General features: G+C 36.6%; 1 protein-coding gene and 1 pseudogene across 1 annotated transcript in view; both read right to left on the reverse strand.

The window, feature by feature from the left end:
- Positions 1-22,236, reverse strand: part of Hsd17b12 (hydroxysteroid 17-beta dehydrogenase 12) — a 148,547-nt gene that overhangs the window by 58,523 nt on the left and 67,788 nt on the right. The gene's annotated exons all lie outside the window — the stretch shown is intronic.
- LOC113193700 (protein FRG1 pseudogene) lies at positions 5,979-16,838 on the reverse strand (annotated as a pseudogene).

Raw genomic sequence — 22,236 nt, forward strand, 5'->3', positions numbered from 1 at the left:
TGTATAATTGTCTGACAGTAAAATCTGTAGTTCTTAAAGACAATACAGAATTAACGAATCCATTGAGCTGGGGATGTAGCTCAGTGGTAGAGCCTCAAGCCATTCCATTACCTATAATCATGGATATTCTATTTCCACAGTCACATTGCTATTTTAGACTCAGAGTATTCTGAATTAGTTCAAAGAGTCTGCAATTGACAGGAAAGGAACTGTACCCACAAGTAGTCTCAAGGTGCTGCTGAAACACCCCTAAGTATTAAAATTAACACAGGTTTCGGTTCAAATCAATAGAGGTAATAAACACATTCAGAAGAGCATCATATTGTACCTCAGCCAGAACTACATGGGCAGTCAGTATAGATAGATAAATCGAGTCAGGTTGGATCAAGGAGGCCAATTTTGAGTCTAGGAAGTTGGAGACTGTCCCCTGAGGGACTGAAATCTTAATTCCTTCAGAGCCCTTCCTCCACCCTTATCAAGAACCTGCACCTGCTCCAACCTGTTGCTAAGGTAACCTGTCCCAGGAACTGTCCCTCCACACCACACTGGGAGCTATAAGGTTGTTGATGTGTCCTACTCCATCCTGCCCTTCCCCCTTCAGCCCACCTTTTTCCCACTCTGGGCCCTCCCACCCAGGATTCCTGGGCCTAGTCACATACACAAGAAGGAGAAAGATAAGGGGGAAAGGCAGGAGAACAAAGGAAGCCTGGGACCTATAAAAAGGGCAGAACACCTCGCTTCTTGGGATGCCAGGATACCAGTTATGCTTCTCCCTCGCAGAAGTCTGTATTCCCCCTTTTAAAATAAACCCTGCTTTATATGCTTGCCTCGGTGGGCTTCTCTAATGTTCAAACTTCAACATGTCACCGATAACCACGGGTGTCAATATTCAACTCAACACACTTCTAGTTCTGGCCATCCTTTTTTTTTTTTTTTTTTCACTTTGCTCAACAAACTGGCCCCTCCTTCGAAATTTAACAGTCTTCCTCTAAGACTATTCATAGACTTCGGAAAAACTTTCCTCAAATAACTCCCCTAAGTGACTGAGGACACTGTGAAAATGCCAGAAAATAAGTCTTATCTATATAAATTTGGGTATTATTTAAATTTTTCTAGCTATATAAACCAAAAAGAGTATATTGATTCTCCTTTACCCTACCTCTGCTCCAAATAAACAGCCACTTCTCCTAAGTTTCAGGTTTCATCATTATAAAATTCTATTGCAGTCACCCTTCCCCACCTTGCCTATAATGTAACACTGTTTAAGATTCAAGTGGTGCCGCTGCCTGTGTGGACAATTTTTTTTTAATGATCCATTTCCTCCAAGGAAAAACTCCTTAGTCTCTTGGGGACATTCTTGGAGACCTTTTATGTAACCCTATAAGGAGCCTGCCATAATGTATGAAATAAAGAGTCCCAATTTCCTAACAAACAGTGATCATTCTTTGTCATCTTTGTCACTCTTATATTTCCAGCACTTAGCACAATGCCTGGCATAAACCGAAGGCCTCTCTGCTAATAAATGAGTAAAAACATTTAGACCAATACAGCTGATTTATTAAAACCACCTTCTTGGTACTTGCTGAACTCTTCCCTTAGAAATAAAACCATATGCTGGCCAGGCGCAGCAGCGCACGCCTGTGATCCCAGTGGCTCAGGAGGCTAAGGCAGGAGGATCTCGAGTTCAAAGCCAGTCTCAGCAATTTAGCAAGGCACCAGGCAATTCAGTGAGACCCTGTCTGTAATAAAATACAAAATAGGGTTAGGGATGTGGCTCAGGGGTCCAGTGCCCCTGAGTTCAATCCCTGGTAACCCCCACCGTCCCCTAAAAAAAGGAGAAGAAATAAAACCATATGCTGATAAGAAATGTCTACATAGGATATAACATAGGAAACTACTAGTCATTTCAAAGCATAAGATAAACTGAGAGACAGATAAAAACTCAAACATTTTGGAGTTGTAAAAACTTTAGAAACCATCCAGCCTCATGAATAAAGTTCTGCTGGAGCTGAACTCAGGGGCGTGGATGTGAGTCATGGACAGGCCATTCTCCATATCCCCAGATCTCCCGAAGAGAGGGGAAGGGAAAGGCCCTTAAGGAAACAGAGCTGGACCCAGAGCTCACGATTTCAGCTCCTCACACCTAAATTCATTAAGTTCAGTTTACAACAATACACATATCTTGCATGTTTAAAAAAAAAAAAAAAAAAACCTCTTCATTTTTGCATAAAATTATGTTTTATGTTATTTTGAGATTTAAAATAAACACAATGAGGCTTTTGTATTCTCTGAGGGAAAAACAATGAGCAAAAGTCCCCAAGTAGAAGGAAGATCAGCAGAACAGAGTAAGGAGAATGAGAGGAGGAAAGAACGGAGGAAAGGTGGGCGCACCAGGGACTGAAATGGAGAAAACCAGATTCCATGCATGTGTGATTTTGCCAAAATGAAGCCAACTATTAAGTACAATTATAATGCTCTATAATAATAATTTTTAAAAAGAATTTTTAAATAATAAACAAAAGAAAAAAAGGAATTTTTAAAAAAATTCTCCCTTCTTTCTTTTTCCTATGTATTCTCTCCCCAACCTCTCCAGCCTCAGGCCCTAGCATATCTATCCTTCCATCACTATCTCATGGAGTGAGACACTCCCCATCAGAGAATGCCTGCCTTCTGTGGTTTGCAGGAAAGATGATTGTGCCCTGGAAGGGAATAATTCATCTGACTCCATTTTTAAAGGTTCACTTAATTATAATTACCAGAGATGCAACTCAAATAATGGTCTATTTTTTTTTACTTTGCCCTTGAAAAATATTCACGATAATTTTAATCTCATATGAAGAGACCCACTTTCAGTCAAACCAAAAAAATTAATCAGCTCATCAGGATTCCATCCCAAACCAAGTACTTCTTTATTTTAAGCCAAGGTTATTATATTTTATTCATTACAGCCTTTTTATCTAGAACAACCACCTGCAATAAATAAAAACCTTCTACCATTTAAATTTGTTCTATTCATAGGGCATGAATAGGTTCTCTTCTTTTGAAAGCTCTGAGTTCTACACTTGGTTCAGGAATTGTGGACTCTTGGGTAAACCACTCTTAAAATTTTCAGATAAGAATGTTTATTTTCTGTACTTGGAAAACAAAGACCTGCCAATAGAAGCATCTGAATTTATTTTTTTGAGAGGAGAAAAAAAGAAATAAACAAAACTTTTCCTAATATTGATTCCAAGATGGTGTTGCTAGTAACATGGAAGCAGAGTTTCTTGGTAAGAGATGGGATGCGACTGGAAGCCCTGGACTTGGGTGCCAGTCCAAGTAACTGCTGGTGGAGGGCCCTTCACTAGGCCTTTTAGCTTAAAAGAATTCCATTTCTTAGCCTATACACCATAAGAAATAACATCCACCCTACATAGTTCTCATAAGGACTACCTGTGATGGCAGGCTGCTTGACATTGTTGGTTTTCCTTGACAGCATGGGATGCTGTAGGTATTAACTATCCTGTTAACTCTTACCCCTTTGTATCAGTTGCATTTAAAAAAAAAAAAAAAAAAAAAGCTGGCCATGAATTTCCAGCTCTATTTTAAAAAGTAATTTATTTATTAGAGTATCATCCATGGAATCAGTGTCATGATGTACTATTTTAAGCCTTGCTCTTAGTGTCCAAGTAGTCTTTTTTTGACTCAACTTGCTTGTGATTAACCTCTGAATCACATTTTTGTGATTCTGAATTTTACATTTTTATTCACTTTTCATCTTTGAGATCAGGATGTTACAACTGACTGCATATCAGTTTAATTGGCAAGTTTTCTTTACTAATGGTCACAAGCCACATCATTGTTCCAAGATCAACAGCATCTCAGATTTGACGAAGGAAGTCCACGACCCTGGTGACATCCACCTTTCTCTTTAAGGTCACAAAATAATGTAGGACAGATTCCAAATGCAAGATTCCTGTAACCAGAGCTTGTAACACTCTACCCCCAAAACCACTAGTCAAGGAGGCAGAAAATTACCCATCCTAAACTACTACCTGAAAATCTCAGTGTGTGATCATTCACTTATTCAAGAGCATGGGCATCTAGAACTAGGCAACCAACCTGCAAGTTTTACAAAGGTCTATGTCTGGTTTTGTGTTTTTCTTATTTATTGCTATATACTTATAGCCAACAATACCTGGTACATTATGGGAGTTCAATAAATATTTTGATTGATCAAGAAACACATACTAAGCAGTGCCCGCATGCCAGGCTTCACAATAATTAATTCCCTCAAATTGGTCGTATTTTGGTGAAGGAGATATGTGGAAACCCAACTGCTGCTCTAATAAACATGAACAAAGCATTAAAGAGAAAGGAACTCCCTTTTGCTTGCAGAGGGGGATTTTAAATAGGATGTACTGTTAGGGTGGAAATCTTGAGGAAAAGCAGGAACCAGCCATGCAGAGGAGAAACTGGAGAAAAGGAACAGCATGTTGTAGGAACCCCTGTGGCTGGTGTATGTGGTGCACAGGGAGAAGTGCAAGAGGCATGGTAGGAGGACGCTGGCAGAGGCTGTACGTGCCACGATAAGCATGACTGGCTACATAGCTAGTGGAACCCAGTGAAAAATAAAAATGCAGAGCTCCTTGTTCAAAAGTGATGAAGAACTTCAAGACGGTGACAGCAGAGCATTGAACCAAGTGTGGGCCCTTCTAAGTGCAGGGCCCTGTACAAATGCCCAGGTCACAGGCCTAGAAGTTGGCCCTGGAACAAGTGTACATTTCATCGTGTGTGCTGTAAGCACTTAGCAGAGGCTATTAAGCCGGGAAGTGCCAAGATCACACGTAGGCTTTTGGGGGGGTTTTTTGTTTGTTTTAGGTCGGAAATGATGTGACAGTGTAGAGGAGCCACAGCCTGTTAAGAAAAGCAACAGGTGGCAGGGAAAGGACAAAGCAGCTGCTTTAGTTCCCTGAGAGAGGAGGGCTCCAAGGAAAACAGCAGAGGAAAAGGAGACCAGTGTGGGAAGACTTCAGAGCCGGACACAGGATTTACACTCATTAGATACACAACTTCAGGGAGAGACAGGACGAGGTTTCATCCATTTGCTTTAGAAATCTGGTTAACACACTATCACATCTTAGGGGGAAACAGTCTTCCTGGATTTACATATCAAGCAATGTTCTCAATGTTCTTGTGAGTGTATCTCAGCATTTTTTATCATATAGTAAAATGTGTTCCTATTTTTTTTTTTTTTTTTGAGTAGAGTGAGTCTTTTCTTGAGGCATCTTATGTCTCTTTGTTGGCTTGAAAAATAAAATGATAACCAATGTGATTTGGGCCAGAGCTGACCAATTTTCCATGCAGGATAGCTGTAAGCTCAAAATCAAGTTACAAGAAAAAGAGATCTGTGTCATCCACCGTAATACTCCTCCCCTCTTCTTTCAAACATAACAAGAACTAAAATTAGAAGTCAAATGTCACACTATACCTTTCTTCTAAAAATGCTAAATGAGTTAATTTTTTTTTTTCTTTTAAGAAACCTCTTTATTTTAACCTGTCACTTTGCTTGTACAAATATCCCATTCTGGTTTTGTGAAATCACACCATAAGGAAAAAAGCATTCTTTTCAAAATCTGGATTTGTCATTTTGGCTTTTTATTTTATTTGTGTATGTATTTGTGTATGTGTGTGTGTGTGTGTGTGTGTGAGAGAGAGAGAGAGAGAGAGAGAGTGTGTGTGTGTGTGTGTGTGTGTGTGTGTGGTTGTTGTTGTCGTTTTCAGTGCAGGGGATCAAACCCAGGGCCTCATGCATACTAGGCCAATATCTACCACTAAGTTAAAAAGAAAGAAAAAGATATATTAACAGTTGCTTATATATTAAAGAAACTTTTGAAAAAAAATCAAAACCATAAAAATTAAATATCAGCTATTTATTTATTTATTGCCAATGAATGATTTATTCAGAAAAAAACAAAAGGTCGGGGGTGGCTCCCTGGTCATTTGCAGTATCTATCAGTTTTCAATTTGCCTCTCCTGTCCAGAAGTGTCTCACATAAAAATCCATCTTTCTAAGCCAATTTAGAACTGTATCATCTTCTTTACTTACTTTGTGGTCTTAGAACCTCTGATTTTTATTTATTTATTTATTTATTTGGTACTGAGGATTGAACCCAGAGGCACTTAAGGATTAAGCCACACCCCCAGCCCTTTTTATTTTGAGACAGGGTTTTGATAAGTTGCTTAGGGCCTCCCTAAATGGCGGAAGCTGGCTTTGAACTTGCTGCAATCCTCCTGCCTTAACCTCATGAGCTCTGGGATTACAGGAGTACCACACTGAACAGGGCCTGAAATTTTTGTACACAGTTGATTTCATATTGTTTTACATTTCCTTTGTCTTCTGGGATATCATCTTTTTTCTTCGTTTCCCTTTCAGCACAGGACTTAATCTTTATATTTCTTCTTCTCCTGCTGTTTTACTTTTTGCTTCTACATCTCCTGCTTCGTTGCATCGAATAAAGCAACTATTTGAAGCCAATAGAGCTACTTTCTCATCTTAAAAGACTGGTTCCCATTGTTCTCTTGGTTCAATTGCAACTGAACAACCAACAACCAGCCCATCTGAATTTATACCAAAGTAATTCCTATATCCAGATTTAAGGCAATTCCAGAATCCAACTGACAATTTGACAGCACCAAGTTGCTCTGGAAGACCCCTCATCAACTCTTTATGTAGTGCTCCCATTGTCCAGTGCATGGATATGGGTTCCTTTATCCATTTCAATGTTGAAAGTTCCTGAAATTTCACTAAAGTTGGACATTATCCACCAGATTCCAACATCAAGTTGGGCTTCTTCATCCTCTTCTTATCTTTGATCTTTTTCTTCTTATTTTTAGCCTTCATTCCCTTGAGCATGAGCTTGATGGACTTCACATAGGGAATATTTGGCCATGGTTCTTCTATACAGATAGGTGGAACCTTGCTTAGGACAAAGTGCTTGACTAGAAGAGAAATATAGAAGAAACAAAAATGGATTCAAAAGTAAGGACTCCCAAAGAACTTAGGAAAATCCCTCGGACTACCCTCTGCATTAACACAACACTGACTTTCAAATATGGAAATCTACCTCTGGTTTCTGTTGGGGAGCTCAATGTCAGGTATTTGAATGAGTATCCATTGCAATTAACATTTTAAGGTTAATATAGTTAAACAACATGCCAAGAACAGAGTCATCATTCTGTTCAACACAGAAAAACAGCCCTTTTCATTTAAATTGTTGAAAGAGCATAGTTTTCACATACTAAACCAAAATAAAAGCAAAGCTGGTTGACATACAATCTTGTACTTCAGTATTCTTAGAACAAAGAATAAGAATCTAATACAAGTCATCCTGATCCTAAGACAGTGGCACCACATAACACATATAGGTTAATATTCTAACATATTGCAGTTAATATTCTACCAACAAAACAGTAGTAACAACTACTAATTACTTAGCATCAACTACATGCCAAGAACTCTATAAATAACAAGATGTCATTTAAGATGCACAAGACTAACCAGTATATTAATGAAATTTGCTATTTGAATTATTCTCATAAATGTCCATTTCCAATTTGAAAGGTCTTCATTTAAGTATTTTTAAAAATTTTTTTAAATAGTCTCAAAGAAAGTTACAAACATTATGCTAGTAACTCTTCTCCATGAAGCTTTAGATTAAAACTGCTGATATGCTACCCAACACTCAAAAATACTTCAATGTATTGCTCCCTGACCACTGAGAGTCCCTGAAAGTGAGAAACATTAAGACATTCTTTGCCTTCTTTCCTGTGCTGGCAAAAGCAATGGTGGGTAAAACTGCTAGAATCTTAATATGAATCAAAGTAGTAGCACCTAGAGGTATTGGAAGTCACAGTATTCTTCATATTGTATAAGAAAGAAAACAAGTCAGTTTCATTTAAGAATGTTCCCTAATGAAGTAGTAGAATTAATTTTATTAAATCTTTACTCTTGAAAGCACAACTTTTTAATGTTCTATGTGACAAAGCAGAGAGCCTGCACATTTTCCTATATACCTAATATAATGGCTGTCTTGAGGAAAAACATTTTTACAACTGAGTCCTGAGTCCCCTTTTCTCCAAGCAACATCATTTTACTTGAAATAGTAACTTACAGAAAAACTACGCTTATAGATTTGGCAGACATATTCTCCAAAATGAAGTGGCACCTGTCACTTCAAGAAAAATAAGCAACAGTATTCTGGTGTCCATGATAAATTTCAACTTTTAAATGAAAACTGGAGTCCTGGAAAACTTTCATCCACCACCCTGAATTTGAAAAGACTTCTGATTAGATTGAAAGCTACACTGGATTAGAAAAAGGGGAATTGGGGAAGGAAGGGAAGGGAGGAGGGGGGGAACAGGAAAGACAGTAAAATGAATCAGAAATAACTTTTCTGTGTTCATCTATGAATATACAACCAGTGTAACTCCACATCCTGTACAACCACAGAATGGGAGTTGAACTCCATGTATGTTTGATAACGTCAAAATACACCCTACTGACATGTATAACTAAAAAGAACAAACAAAAAATTTTAAAAACCACTATTCTGTAGTGTAATGTATCAACATTTGGAAAAATCAATAAATCTCAGGAACAAATATTTTCCAAAGCATAATTATAACATCCTGATGGATACAAGTCCTATTCAAAGTTTGAGATGGGTCAATGCATTTTAATATATCTGAATATAAAAAACTCACTGATATGATTTCACAGTTCTGATTTATCAAAAGAATATCCACAATTATCTGAAGAGGCTATAAAATGCTTTTTTCTTTTCTAACTATGTATCTACATAAACCCAGATTTTCTTCTTGTTCTTCAACCAAATTAACATACTGCAAAAGTAAATATGCAAACCCAACTCTTTTCTTAAGCAAGATATTAAAGAAATTTCAAAAAATGTATAAGCAATGAAATTATTCTTACTAAATAGTTTCAAAATATAATTATTTTCCTCAAAAAAATGTGTTGCTAGCATGTAATAGACTCATTGCTGTTATTTTTAAATAATTATTTTAAAAAATTCTCCACTTGAGTTTATGAGAAAATAAACACTGATATCTGTATTTGACATAAACCAAAGCTCTTTGGAGTCCCCCATAATTTTCAAGAGTTACTGTATGGAACCCAGAGCCTTGTACCTGCTAGGCAAGCACTCTACCACTGAGCCACATCCCCAGTGCAAAATTAACCATTTTAAAGTGAACAAATCAGTGGCATTTTGTACATTCCCAATATTGAACAACCACCACCTCTAGTTCCAAAACATTTCCACTGCCCCCCAAAGACTCAATATTCACTAAGCAGTTGTTCCCCTATGTTCCCTACCTGTAATCACCAATTTGCATTCTCTCTCTCCCCTCTGGAGATACACACATTTTAGATATTTCAAACAAATGTATGTTATAAAATTGTAAAAAAGAAAAGCGCTGCCAGATGTGGTGGTGCACACCTGTAATCCCAGTGGCAGGGGAGACTGAAGCTGGAGGACCACAAGTTCAAGGCCAGCCTCAGCAGTTTAGTGAAGTTCTAAGCAACTTGTGAGACATTCATCTCTAAAAAAGTAAAAAAAGGGCTAGGGATGTAGCTCAGTGGTAAAAGTGCCCCTGGGTTCATTCCCTAGTACAGAAAAGAAAAGAGTTACTATGAAGAGGTTCTGAGATCAAAAAGGTTGAGAAGCTGCTTTCATATATATTTATGACAAAAACAGTCTCCTATTAAATAATATGACCTAAATAATATAATCATCAAAATCAAGAGATTAACATTGATACGTTATAATAACTGGCCCAATAACGTCCTCTACAGCAAAAGCATCTGACACAGAGTAGCCCGATGCATGCCACTGCTGTTCTGTTCAGCTTCTTTCCACCTGGAGCAGACTTACCATCTTTTTTTGACCTTCATGTCCTTGACAATGTTGAAGATTACAGACCAATTACACTGCAGTGTCCCTCAGTGTGGGTGTGTATGTTTCCTTATAATTAGATTTAGGTGATGCTCCTTTGGCAGGAGCATCAAAGAAGTTATGCTGTGTTTCTCTTTGTATCCTCTTGGGTGACAAAGAATTTTGTTCTGTCCCATTATTGATGAGGAAAACTTGATTCCTTATTAAGGTGGTGTTTGCCAGGCTCCTCCACTGTAAACTTTCTGGTTTTCACCTTTTTAATTAAAACATATTTTGGCATTTGTGAGAAAGTACTTTGAGGCTGTATAAAATCTCATTCCTCATCAAAATTTTAATTCATTTATTTACCATTATCAGTATGAGCTCATGATTTCCTATCTTGTTCAATGCATTATAACTTGTTCCCATCATTTTAATTTTAGTGCTCAATTTGTCTAGACTTGGTTAGTGGGAGTCCCTTCAAGATAGCATTTATGTCTTTTTGACATGTTCCCTGAAGGACATGGAAAACAACAACCCCCAGGGAGAAATGAAAAACAACAACCCCCAGGGAGAAAAGGAGGACTACGGGTCTCAGGGAGAGGAGGAAAACAATGGGCTCTGGACCTTCACCATTTCCCCTCCTACGACTGTTCCCCTGACTGCCTGGACACACTCTGCTATGGTTAAATCTGATTGAACCCTATAAAACTCAGATCCCTATTGTAACCAGTTGCCATCTTCTCTCTTGAAAATGTGTCACTCCACTGCTTAATCCATAAATTCACACTCACAAAATTACTTAATCAGTCAAACTGAGTGGGCACAGATAAAAAGTAGAATTCATGGGGCTGGGATTGCGGCTCAGTGGTAGAGCGCTCACCTAGCACATGTGAGGCCCTGGTTTCGATCCTCAGCACCACATAAAAATAAATAAATAATGGGCTGGGGATGTGGCTCAAGCGGTAATGCGCTCGCCTGGCATGCGTGTGGCCGGGGTTGGATCCTCAGCACCACATACAAACAAAGAATGTTGTGTCCGCCGAAAACTAAAATATAAATATTGAAATTCTCTCTCTCTTAAAAAAAAAAGAAAAATAAATAAATAAAATAAAAGTATTATATGCAACTACAACTAAGAAATAAATACTAAAAAAAATTAAAGTAGAATTCATTGTACTGAAGGAGGAAAATGCATCAAGGCAAGTTAGGAGAAACAAAGGGTGAACTTGGTAAATTCAGAGGAAATTTTATAAGTCTCCAACATTTGGGGGGGGGGGAACAGAGACAAAATGATGGGGGAAACTGCAGAATGTTTACATTTGCCACTACCAAAGCTAAAAGCACACTTTGATCAGAAGCAATTATAGGTACTGTTTAGACTTCCCCAGGGCAAAGACAGCAGAGAGAAACAAAACATGCACAAATAAAGTAGGCAAAATAAATCATAAGCCAAGGAGGCCATAAGTCAAATGAAGACCACCTTGGAGAAAGGTCTCACAACGAATTCAGGAAAAGTGTCCCACAAGCAACAAAAGCATGAAGGTATGGAGAGATTTTGAGCAATTTACTAAAGATCTATACTTAGCCAAAGCTTTCAATAATATGTGTGGATGCTGGTAACCAATTTTAAGCCCTGTGACTATGGTCAAGACAGGTGATAAATCACGTGGGCTGTAGTTCTAATCATCCACATCAAGGTATAGAAGGACTCTCTGCCCATGTATAAGATGGTCTGGTGACACAGAGCAATATAGCAATTCTTACTAACTCCAGTGAGGGTTAGGTTCATGCCCAGTCTCTGCTCAAAAGGGGAAATAAGAGGGAGTCAAGGACAGATTCTTAGGCTCCCATTTTTCCTCTACTGTAAACAATATTGTCTTAAACAATCTGTACACAAAACTTTGTGCAGTTAAGCAAACTTTTCTCTAGGAAAAATTTCTAGAAGTAGAATGGCCAGTTTAAAAGGTATTTATGTGTTTGTGGTTTGGGTATAGCAAAGGGTTGATCAACTTTCAATTTTTATAGTTCTGCATAATTTGAGTTAATAGGCTGATTAACTTCAGAAAGCAATTAGTATTTTTAATTTTAAAAGAAAAAAATAGCCAGGCACAGTGGTGTACACCTGTAATTCCAGAAGCTCGGGAGGCTGAAATAGGAGGATCTGGAGTTCAAAGCCAGCCTCAGCAAAACTGAGGCACTAAGCAACTCAGTGAGACCCTGTCTCAAAATAAAATACAAAATAGGGCTGGGGATGGGGCTCAGTGTTCAAAACCCCCAAGTTCAATCCCTGGTTTAAAAAAAAAAAAAAAAAACACTTGACTTCCAGGACTTCAAGGACTATGAAGAGATCATGGGTGCAGACAGTAGAACACATAATGAAGAAAAGTGCTGATGAGAGGACAGAGGGCTCTTGCCATGGCAACAGGTACCAGGCTCTCTTCAAGCGATGTCCACAAACAAGAAACTCTGGTGGAGATGGCATGTTCGTAAAGGAAGCTTCTGGTTTTATTTTGGCTTCCCTTGTATAGCTGTCAAAAGGGATCTGCACCAGTTTTTGATAAAACAAAACTTTTTTAAAACAGAAAAAAAAAAGTTTGGCATTCAATTTTAATTTGTTCTTCTTAGACATACGTGACAGTAGAGTGTATTTTGACATACTATTCATATGATGGAGTATAACTTATTCTAATTAGGATCCTATTCTTCTGGTTGGCATCTAATTTTATCAGCAAATTAAATTTGGTTTCCTGCAAGTTCATCCTGAAAGATTCATTCCCTCTGACAAAATCAGGTTTCAAGGTCCACAAATTTATATGACGCTTCCTAAATCCTTGTCAATATTTTAAGAGTTCCCTTTTGAACCTAACAGGGCACAGTAAGCTTTCTGACTTGGACATAAAGGTCAAGGACCAAAGGGCTCCCCTGATTAGGTCAGAACCACCATTAACTAATCTTTCTTCTGAATCATCCAAAGCCAGCTGATTAGAGAACTTAATTGTATCGGTAAATTCACTGGATAATGTGGAATGACATCTATTATACTTGTAAGTCCTTGTATCATCTCTCAAATGGGAACAATATATGTACCAATCTCAAAGGGTTGAGGATTAAATGAGTTGATATCTAGTAAGGTGTTTATAATAATCCCTAACACATTTAATCATCATAGAAATAATGACTTGATGAAAACAATGGGCCATAGGTTAATGAGCCCTAAACAGTGTGACCCTCTACTTGGGGCACAAGCTCCTTGGTTCTCCAGGCCTCAACACTCACTCTTGCCTCACCCACTGCAGGCCACCTGGTTCATTTCTATCAACAGCCTAGTTTCTGTGAGAATACACCTATATGACACAGGATCTAAATGGATCCCTTTCAGTCTAGGGCCAGTATACAACAGAGGAACAGAAAAGAAACTCATATATAATAAAACATATTTTTGAAGACATAATGAAAACTTTTAAAAATGAATAAAAAGGTAAAAAATACATACTTTCTTTGCACTTTTAAAACATCAAAGGAAGATATGCTAAGAAATCCAGATATAGACATCTAAGAGAAAAACTTTACAAGCAGTATATATACAACAAAAATTAGAGATCTAAGTTTATTCTTTCCAAGACCATAAAAACTTATATTGCACTATAGACTTTAGATGATAAGGATGTGTCAATATAGGTTCATAGGTCATAACCAATGTGCCATTCTGAGGCCATATTTTGATAAGGGGGGAGGCTGTTTGTGTATGGGAGCATCAGGTATATATGGGGAAATCTCTGCACCTTTTGTTCAATTTTTCTGTTCTTTTAACAAGTCTATCTGGAAAAATAAATAGACTACAAAATATTTTTTAAATTGAGTAAGATGAAATCTTCCCCATAAAATATTTTTCAAGAAATTCTGGATATCTTCAAAAGCTTTCTTTTTCCATCCAAAACCGTTCATAAGAACCTGTCAACTCAAACAAAAAAAAACCCTTTCACAAAAAGAGTAGAAACAGACCACATTCCCATGATGCTCTCTGTTGAATTTAAGAAAAAATAACTTCACAAAGGATTTATTCTCCATTCACACAGGACCACAAGCTAACACATGGACATTTTACTTGCTTTTAAAATATATTAATATTCCTAAAATTCTGTATAGCAGTACTTAATTTCCTTCCTCTACCATAAACAGCTGCATTGCATAAAAATCCCAGAGGCAATGTTGCTATTTAAATGATGGTTTAAGTAACATTAAGCCCTCCAGCAGAAGTCATCTTGTAACTATGCCAAGAGAAAATTCAATTAAGTTTCAGTACTGTGTGTGTGAATGGGTGATGGAAAGAAGATGATGCCAAAAATACAAAAATATTCTAATTCATGATTTCTTTAAAATAGTACGAGTCAATTTATACAAACACACACTTGTTCTATGACATTTTCAAGAATGAACTTTCAGATAAAACAGGAGTGAGGAGAAGGGTAATTTAAAGATAGCTTATTTTCCAATTAATGAAGTAATTTGCAGCATATTTAGTCTCCATCATCATTAACAATCTTTAAATGTACTTTGAGTCTCCTCACTAATAATGAGGTGCCATGCCACCACTTGGCACCATGCCAAAACAAGGGAAATTCCAGGTAAACAAATTTTTAAAACTTTGTACATTGACAATTTTTTTCTTTTAAATTTTTTATTTGTTCTTTTAGTTATACAGTTGACAATTTTTAAAAGCAATTAAATGAAAAGTTGGATGTTCAGTATTTGAAATATGTACACAAATGTGTTTATGTTCATAAAAAATACCAAAAGTTAAGACTTGAAAATAAAAAGAGATCTGCAGTCTCAACCTGGTTTGGGGTTTTATTTGTTGTTGTTGCTTTTGTTTGTTTTTGTGCTGGGGATTGGAACCAGGACACTAGCGTGTCACTAAACTACATCCCCAGCCCTTGCAGTCTTGTTAGATGTTTATTGTCTTGTTTTGTTTTTAAGATGACAGCACACATAACGAATGAAGGTCTAGGTGTTAATCCAGAGTCTGTTATAGTATTTGCAGAATGATCTTAATCATTGTCTTTGATACTTCTTTGTCAAAGAACCTAAAAGAAACAGCAATGTCTTGTGTGTGAGAAAGAGACTATTGGTATGTTTCAAGAATTCAAAAAACATGTACATGATTATTCAAAGAAGTGTTACTGATAATGGCCCCAAACTGGGGGCAATTCAAATGCCCATTAACAGGTAACTAAACTGTGGTATATTCATATAGCAAAATAAAATAAAGAACTATCATTACATGTAAATATATGGATGAATTTCACAGTTAGAGTTGAAGAAGCCAAAACTAAAACACACACACACACACACACACACACACAAACCCACAACATTGTATCATGTAGTTTATATGAAGTTTTAAAAAGTAAAAATTAAATGACAATATTAAAAATTATGGGATGAGGCTGTGGCTCAGTGGGAGCGCACTTGCCTGGCATGTGTGAGGCACTAGGTTTGATTCTCAGCACCACGTATAAATAAATAAAGGTCTATCAAAAACTAAAAAAAAAAAAAAAATTAAATACCTTTATTTCTTTTAAAAAAATATGATGTCAGGGGCTGAGGTTGTAGCTTAGCGGTAAAGCATTTGTCTAGCACATGTGGGGCTCTGGGTTCAATCCTCAGCAACACATAAAATAAATAAACAAAATAAAGGTACTTGTTCATCTATAACTAAATATATATATATTTTTTTTAAATATGATGCTAGTTACCTCTGGGGAGAACGAAGGAGTACAGTATAATTACTTCACCCTGATCACTCACTAAAACCTATACATATGTATTTCTGGTTATCCTATTTTTTAAATTTATATGTTTTTAGTATTCACATTTATAAGTATGATTCTAGTATGAGACAAAAGTAAAATTAACGGAGAATATAAAGTACAAACATACCCTACTAGGAGAAATATATTTCACTGAAAATAAGCAAACCCAAGAGATAAAATGGTCTACATGTCTTGCAAATAGTCTACAATGCTATTGCAAACAAAGTGCAACTTCTCACTACATGTGCCGCAACGCCAAGAGACCTCGAAGGATAATAGAGGTTACAAATTCCAGTGTTCTCAGGGCCAAGTCGGTCAACTAAGTGAGCGATGCTAAAAGTATACAGGCCCATACTGTGCGAGAGGAGAGGAACTGTGGCAAACAGGACACACCACACCCCATCTAAAGGACAACTGGGTCATGCCTCCAGCTGACAGTTTTCTGGACAGGAATGCTGTGCCCGGGGTTAGCAGATCCTTTGAATTTTCAAAAGAAAATGTAAATTAAGGTTCTTGTGATAAAGGAAATGTTCTGGGCTGAATATTTTAGTGGGTTGAACAAAACTTGTTTTACATAGTGCCTGTTTGAGATGGTATCAGAAGACTGCTGTGGAAACAAGTCCCAAGGAACTAGGGAAGAGGAAGGGATAGAGAGACCAGCAGATGACTGGGTTTTAGAGAGCAGACGTGCCTTGCTCTGAGGAGGATGAAAAGCTACATATATAGAGATATTTGGACTAAATTAGAACCCTGTCGAAAGGAAGCAATACGGCCTGGCAGAAAAGATGCAGGGTGGTGCTCTCTAGGGCAATGGTTTTCAAACTTCCCTGCAACAGGCCCTTTTATCAAAAAGATATTAAATTCAATAGAGCAGTCCTCACTTATTCTCAGCTTCATTTTCTGAGTTTTCATTTATCCACTGTAAACTGTGGACTGAAAAAATTAAAGGAAAATTCCAGAAATAAACCACTGGCAAATTTAAATCGTACATTAAATTCTGAGTACCATGATGAAACCTCATGCTGTTTGGTTCTATGCTGCCTGGGATATGATCTATCCCTTTGTCCACAGTATCCACAATGTACATCCTACCTGCCCGTTGGCCATTTAGTTTTGTTTATCAGATCAACTGCTGTGGTTTTGTAGTACCTGTGTTTAAGTAAACCTTATTTTACTTAAAATGGCTTAGAAACCAAGAAGAGTGGTTCAAAGGAGGTAACAGGACACTAAGCACGGATGGACAGATTAACTGAGATACAATGTGGCAATGCTGCAGAACACACTCAAGGAGCCTTACAATTCTAGGTTAATACCATAAAGGATAAGCAGGGGTCTACTTGGAAATATCACAAGAAACATCACCCAGGAGTGTAAAGAGAACTAGACCTGCAGTTGGATGGCCTGCAACTGAAGCTCTTCTTTACTGCCCACTGGGTGATCCTGAATAACCCTGCCAGGTTTCAGTGTCTTCATAATAGTTCTAAGGATCAAAAATGGATGCATTTCATTACTTATTCACAAAATGTGTCAAATATTATTGTAAAGTTGTCTTTACTCAAAGCTTATATAATAAGTATAGATAGTTTTATTTAATTTAGTTTCATTTAGCTATTAGTTTACTAATTCAAAGTTGACCTGAAGTGTTTATACATATGGAAGTTGTATATACGTTTGTATATTAAGTAATAAAAAGGAATAATCCATTTTAACCAAAATGTTCATGTCCTCCAAATAATTCAATGATTAATGACTGTAAAATAAGTAACTTCTTACAAACAGTCATACTATAAATTTAGTTTTTTATTCTCTCAATATTATTCTGATAATGATTGGGGGATAAAATTTCTAGATGTACCATTCAGTTATCCAACCACAATATTTTAAGTATAATTAACAGCATGATGTAATGGAGAACATAATACAAGAAGCCAAAGATCCAAACTTGGTCTACCTCTTCCACTAAAAGACATAACTTAGTCTCTGAAACTTAGTTTCCATATGTATAAAATAAGGGTTTTAAGCTAAACAGAGGTAACCTTTAAAATCACATGAGAAGTATGTTTCCAAACTATACATGCCTAAATATTAAATGTTCCACAAAAAGAAACATATTTACACTTATGGCTTAATTCTTTCATCAGGCATTGCGTGATTTCATCTTAGATTTTGTACATTTCTACAGCATTAACAGAATAAAAGAAAATTAAAACTAATTCAGATCAATTTTTTTCAATAGTGGCCTGGTATTATATTAATTCTATCCTTTTTATGGAAAAAAAAGGAATAAAATTAAAAATTTGTGAAAATTCCTTGTGGTTTTAATAGATTGATCAGCTCCTTGATGATACAGCACTAGATGATTTAAATTACCCAAATAGTTGATTTGTAGTTATTTTAAGACTAGTATGTAATCAAAAAAAAACTGCCTTTGGTAAGTAATGGTAAAATAAGATTACCAAAATGAATATTAACAAGAAAATATAGAACTTTATTTGATGGAAAAATCAAGTTAAAATGATCCTTTTCATTAAGTTTCAGACTACTTACTCTTATGATGAAAAAGGAAGCAACCTCTACATAAAACTACCAAAAATTAGAAATGTTTCAAAGAATATGCCTTTCTACAAATTCTTTAAAGGCTGATGGCTGTACCCCAAATTACAATTATCCACTTAGAATAATAATCAAGAATTTAAAAGTGGGAGGAGAAACACCAATCATCTACTTAAATAGTGCTCATTTATAACACTTTGGTCCCACATTTCCCAACCTAAAAAAGTTGTTGTCGTTGTTACTGTTGTTCTTAAGCACAAAAGTCACTGAACCATCAATAATCCAATTGGAAAGACCACTTACTGCTTTAAAGAAATCATACAAACTTAGGCAAATATTTTAATTAAGAGGCACAGCCAGAGTCTGGCTGGTGCGGTGCACTCCCACATGCCCCATGCCAGCTGTGGAACAGCATCTTTCCAGCAGCTGCCTTAATTGGAGATGCAGACCAACACATGCTAATTTGGCTGGGCCAACTAATTGGTAGGTATACACATTTCTAACAAAATATCCACCCATATTACAGATGTTGTTCTCCATCTGAGTAAACGACTGGTAACAAACAGTAATGAAGTTGAAATAAGCTACACTTGGTGAAATTGTTTAGTTGAACAGCTTTACAACAGGGTCCCATATTAGTTTAGAAAATTAGAACATGTGCGCTGAAATTAGAACATAAACTAAATATCAAAAAGCATCTTTCTGTGCAAGATTAAGAATACAGGGAAACCTTACAATAGCTCTGCAGTCACTAACAAAATACTTGCCAAGTGCCCACATCCCTCTACACCATATCAGGCCTCGTGCAAACAAATGAAAAGGATTGGGTCCTTTTCCCTTTTCTCTCTTTAGAATCAGACATGGGCCAAACACATAGTCATGTGCAAAGATTAAAACCAGGAAACCTGTGATGGGTAAAAAAGGGGAAGAAGGGGAAGACGTCTGCTTCCCGCCAGGATGGTGTAACAGACTTCACGCTTACTCTTTTTCCTGAAACTAAAACAATTAGATAAAAAAAATAGTTTTCAGACATTGGACAACAGACAATGCAGGACAGCGATCCCTAACAAAAATGAAACAAATGACATGAGTCCTGTGATTGCCTTGGCTTACAGCTTAGAGAGATTTTCTATGCAGTGAGGAGGAGATGAGGAACTCACAGAGCTAGCAGTCCATATTGGGGTTGAAAGACTTAAAACACCAAAATGGTTAGGAAGAGATTCAGAAGATATAAAAATGACCTACATTTGGGGGGTGGGGCAGAATGCAATGTCTGGATAAAAAACTAACAGGATTAAAAGCAGATTAGATACTGCAGAAAAAAAGATGAGTGAATGGCAGGCACTGAAACAGCACTACCCAAAAGTGAGTCAGAGAGAAAGAGAGACCAGATTTAAAAACAAACACACCATCAGTGAGTTGAGGGACCACTTCAATCAGCTTATATAACTGAAGTTCCAGGAAAAGGGTGTGAGAGAGAACTATGTGAAGAACTAGGAGCCGATAATTTTCCAAATATGAAAATTATAAACATTTGCTCAAGCTTAATAAACCCCAATTGAGAAACAGGAAGAAAACTGTACCAAGAAGGTGGGAAAACAATCAAACAAAAAGGAAGACCATTGGGCTGGGGCTGGGGCTCCGCGGCAGAGCACTCGCCTAAACCCTAGACCTTGGGTTTGATCCTCAGCACCACATAAAAATAAATAAAATAAAGGTATCGTGTCCAATTACAACTAAAAAAAAAAAAAAATAAGTATTTTTTAAAAAGAAAGAAAACCATTGATGAAGAGAAAAAAAAAATCTTGAGAGAAAGAAAGAAACAAAACAAAAACCTACATGATCCAAGGTGTTAAAAAAAAGGTAAGAATGGCATCATTTTTTTTAAGTAACAATACAAGCCAAAAGGCAATGCACTAAAAAAACAAAACAAATACCTATTGATCTGGAATTTTATACCCAAAGAAATTACCTTTCACAATAAAGGCTGGTTTTCACAGACCAACCTACAAAATATATTAAAGGAGGTCCTTCAGGTAAAGCAAGGGGGAAAAAGGTTTCATACTAAATTTATCTACACAAAAGGAATGAAGAACATTAGAAATGGTTATATGTGTATATATTTAGAACACTTCTTTTTATTTTTTTAATTTTTTTTTTTTTTGGTGGTGGTGGGTACCAGGGGCACCTAAGCACTTAGCCACATCCCCTGCCCTTTTTATTTTGAGACAGGTCTCTAAGTTGCTTAGAGCTTAGCTAAGTTGCTGAGGCTGGCTTTGAAAAATCCTCCTGCCTCATCCTCCTGAGCTGCTGGGATTACAGATATGTACCATCACACCTGGCTTTTTAAAAGAAAGAAAAAATATGTATGACCAATAAACCAAGGGATTAAATAAAATGAAATTGTTTTTTTAAAAAAGCCTACAATTAATACAAAAGCAGGTAAGATAAAATGAAAAAGGAAACAACAATTTAAAAAAAGAAAATAGGGGGAGAAAAGGGGGGGGGGGCGGGTGCAGTGGCACATGCCTATAATTTCAGCAGCTCAAGAGGCTGAGGCAGCTGAAGATCGCGAGTTCAAAGCCAGCCTCAGCAACAGCAAGGTGCTAAGCAACTCAATGAAACTCTGTCTCTAAATAAAACACAAAATAGGGCTGAGGATGTGGCTCAATGGTCAAGTGCCCTGAGTTCAATCCCCAGTATCAAAAGGGGGAGGGAGGAGTCCAGGTGGGGGATTAACAGAAAACAAAGTCAAATTGGTAGATTTTAATCCAATACTATAAATAATGGCATAGAATATAAATTGTCTAAAGATTCTGATTAGTAGGTAAAAACCATTCAATTGAATTAAATAAAAAAGCCAAACCAACTATATGCTGCCTACAAGAAATCCAATTTTAATATAAAGCAATACAGTGAAAAGTGAAAGGACAGAAAAAAGATATACCATGTTAACAGTAACCAAAAGAGAGCTAGACAAGGTAAATTTTAGCCATAGTAGACATCAGCACAAAGGATACTATAAAGACTAAAGAAGGCCATTCCACAATGATAAATAAGTAGTTCATCAAGAGGCCATATCTACATGTTAATGCACTTCATAACAGAGAAACAGGCAGATGCACAAAACATTATAGACGGAAATTTCAACTCCATTTCACAATAATTCAAAGAAAAAGTAGACAGAGAACAAAGAAGGACAAGGACAAAGAAGATTTGAACAATACTATCATCAAACTCTTTCTTTTAAAATTAAAAAGGGTCATTACTCTGAATAGCTTACAGACTAACAGGTACTTAGTTAAATCTAAAAAGATAAAACTCAAGAATTATCAGATAAGGGCAAAAATTCTGATGCTTTTAAGTATGCTGGCAATTTCAGAAAAATCATTCCTTACAGAAATGGCCAACCCAGATCAAGTAGTGACATTTTAAAATATTCAAACAGTCATTTGGCTAGAAACTATTATTTTTAATGTATTAATACAACTTTTTAAACATTTGTAATAATTGATACATGCAGAATTACATAAAAATCCAAGTTTCACATAACTTTCCTAATTAAAGTGAATCCTTGGCCAAATTAGAACTGGTTTGACAATTTTAATTTTAAAAATAGCTTTATGCTTTTTTTCTTATCTTATCACAGTATGAAATACAATGCCAGTGTAACGTTTTAATTTTCTACACAGGCTTTATCAGTTATAATATCATTGTTTATTTAAAGTTATGAGAACTGATGTCTTTATCAGAGGCTTGACTTTTCTGAAACCTGACGTTGCCACAAATCAGAACTTAACTCTCCCACCTTCTGTACAGAACTTCAAATGTCATCTCTGACAAACCTGGTACCAATAATGATTCTGTTGCCCTGCAATACCAACCTAAATATAATTTCTATGATTCTTCATTGACCTTGAGATCCTTTACAA

The sequence above is a fragment of the Urocitellus parryii genome, chromosome 4, assembly GCF_045843805.1.
Source record: "Urocitellus parryii isolate mUroPar1 chromosome 4, mUroPar1.hap1, whole genome shotgun sequence".
NCBI classification, from domain to species: domain Eukaryota; kingdom Metazoa; phylum Chordata; class Mammalia; order Rodentia; family Sciuridae; genus Urocitellus; species Urocitellus parryii.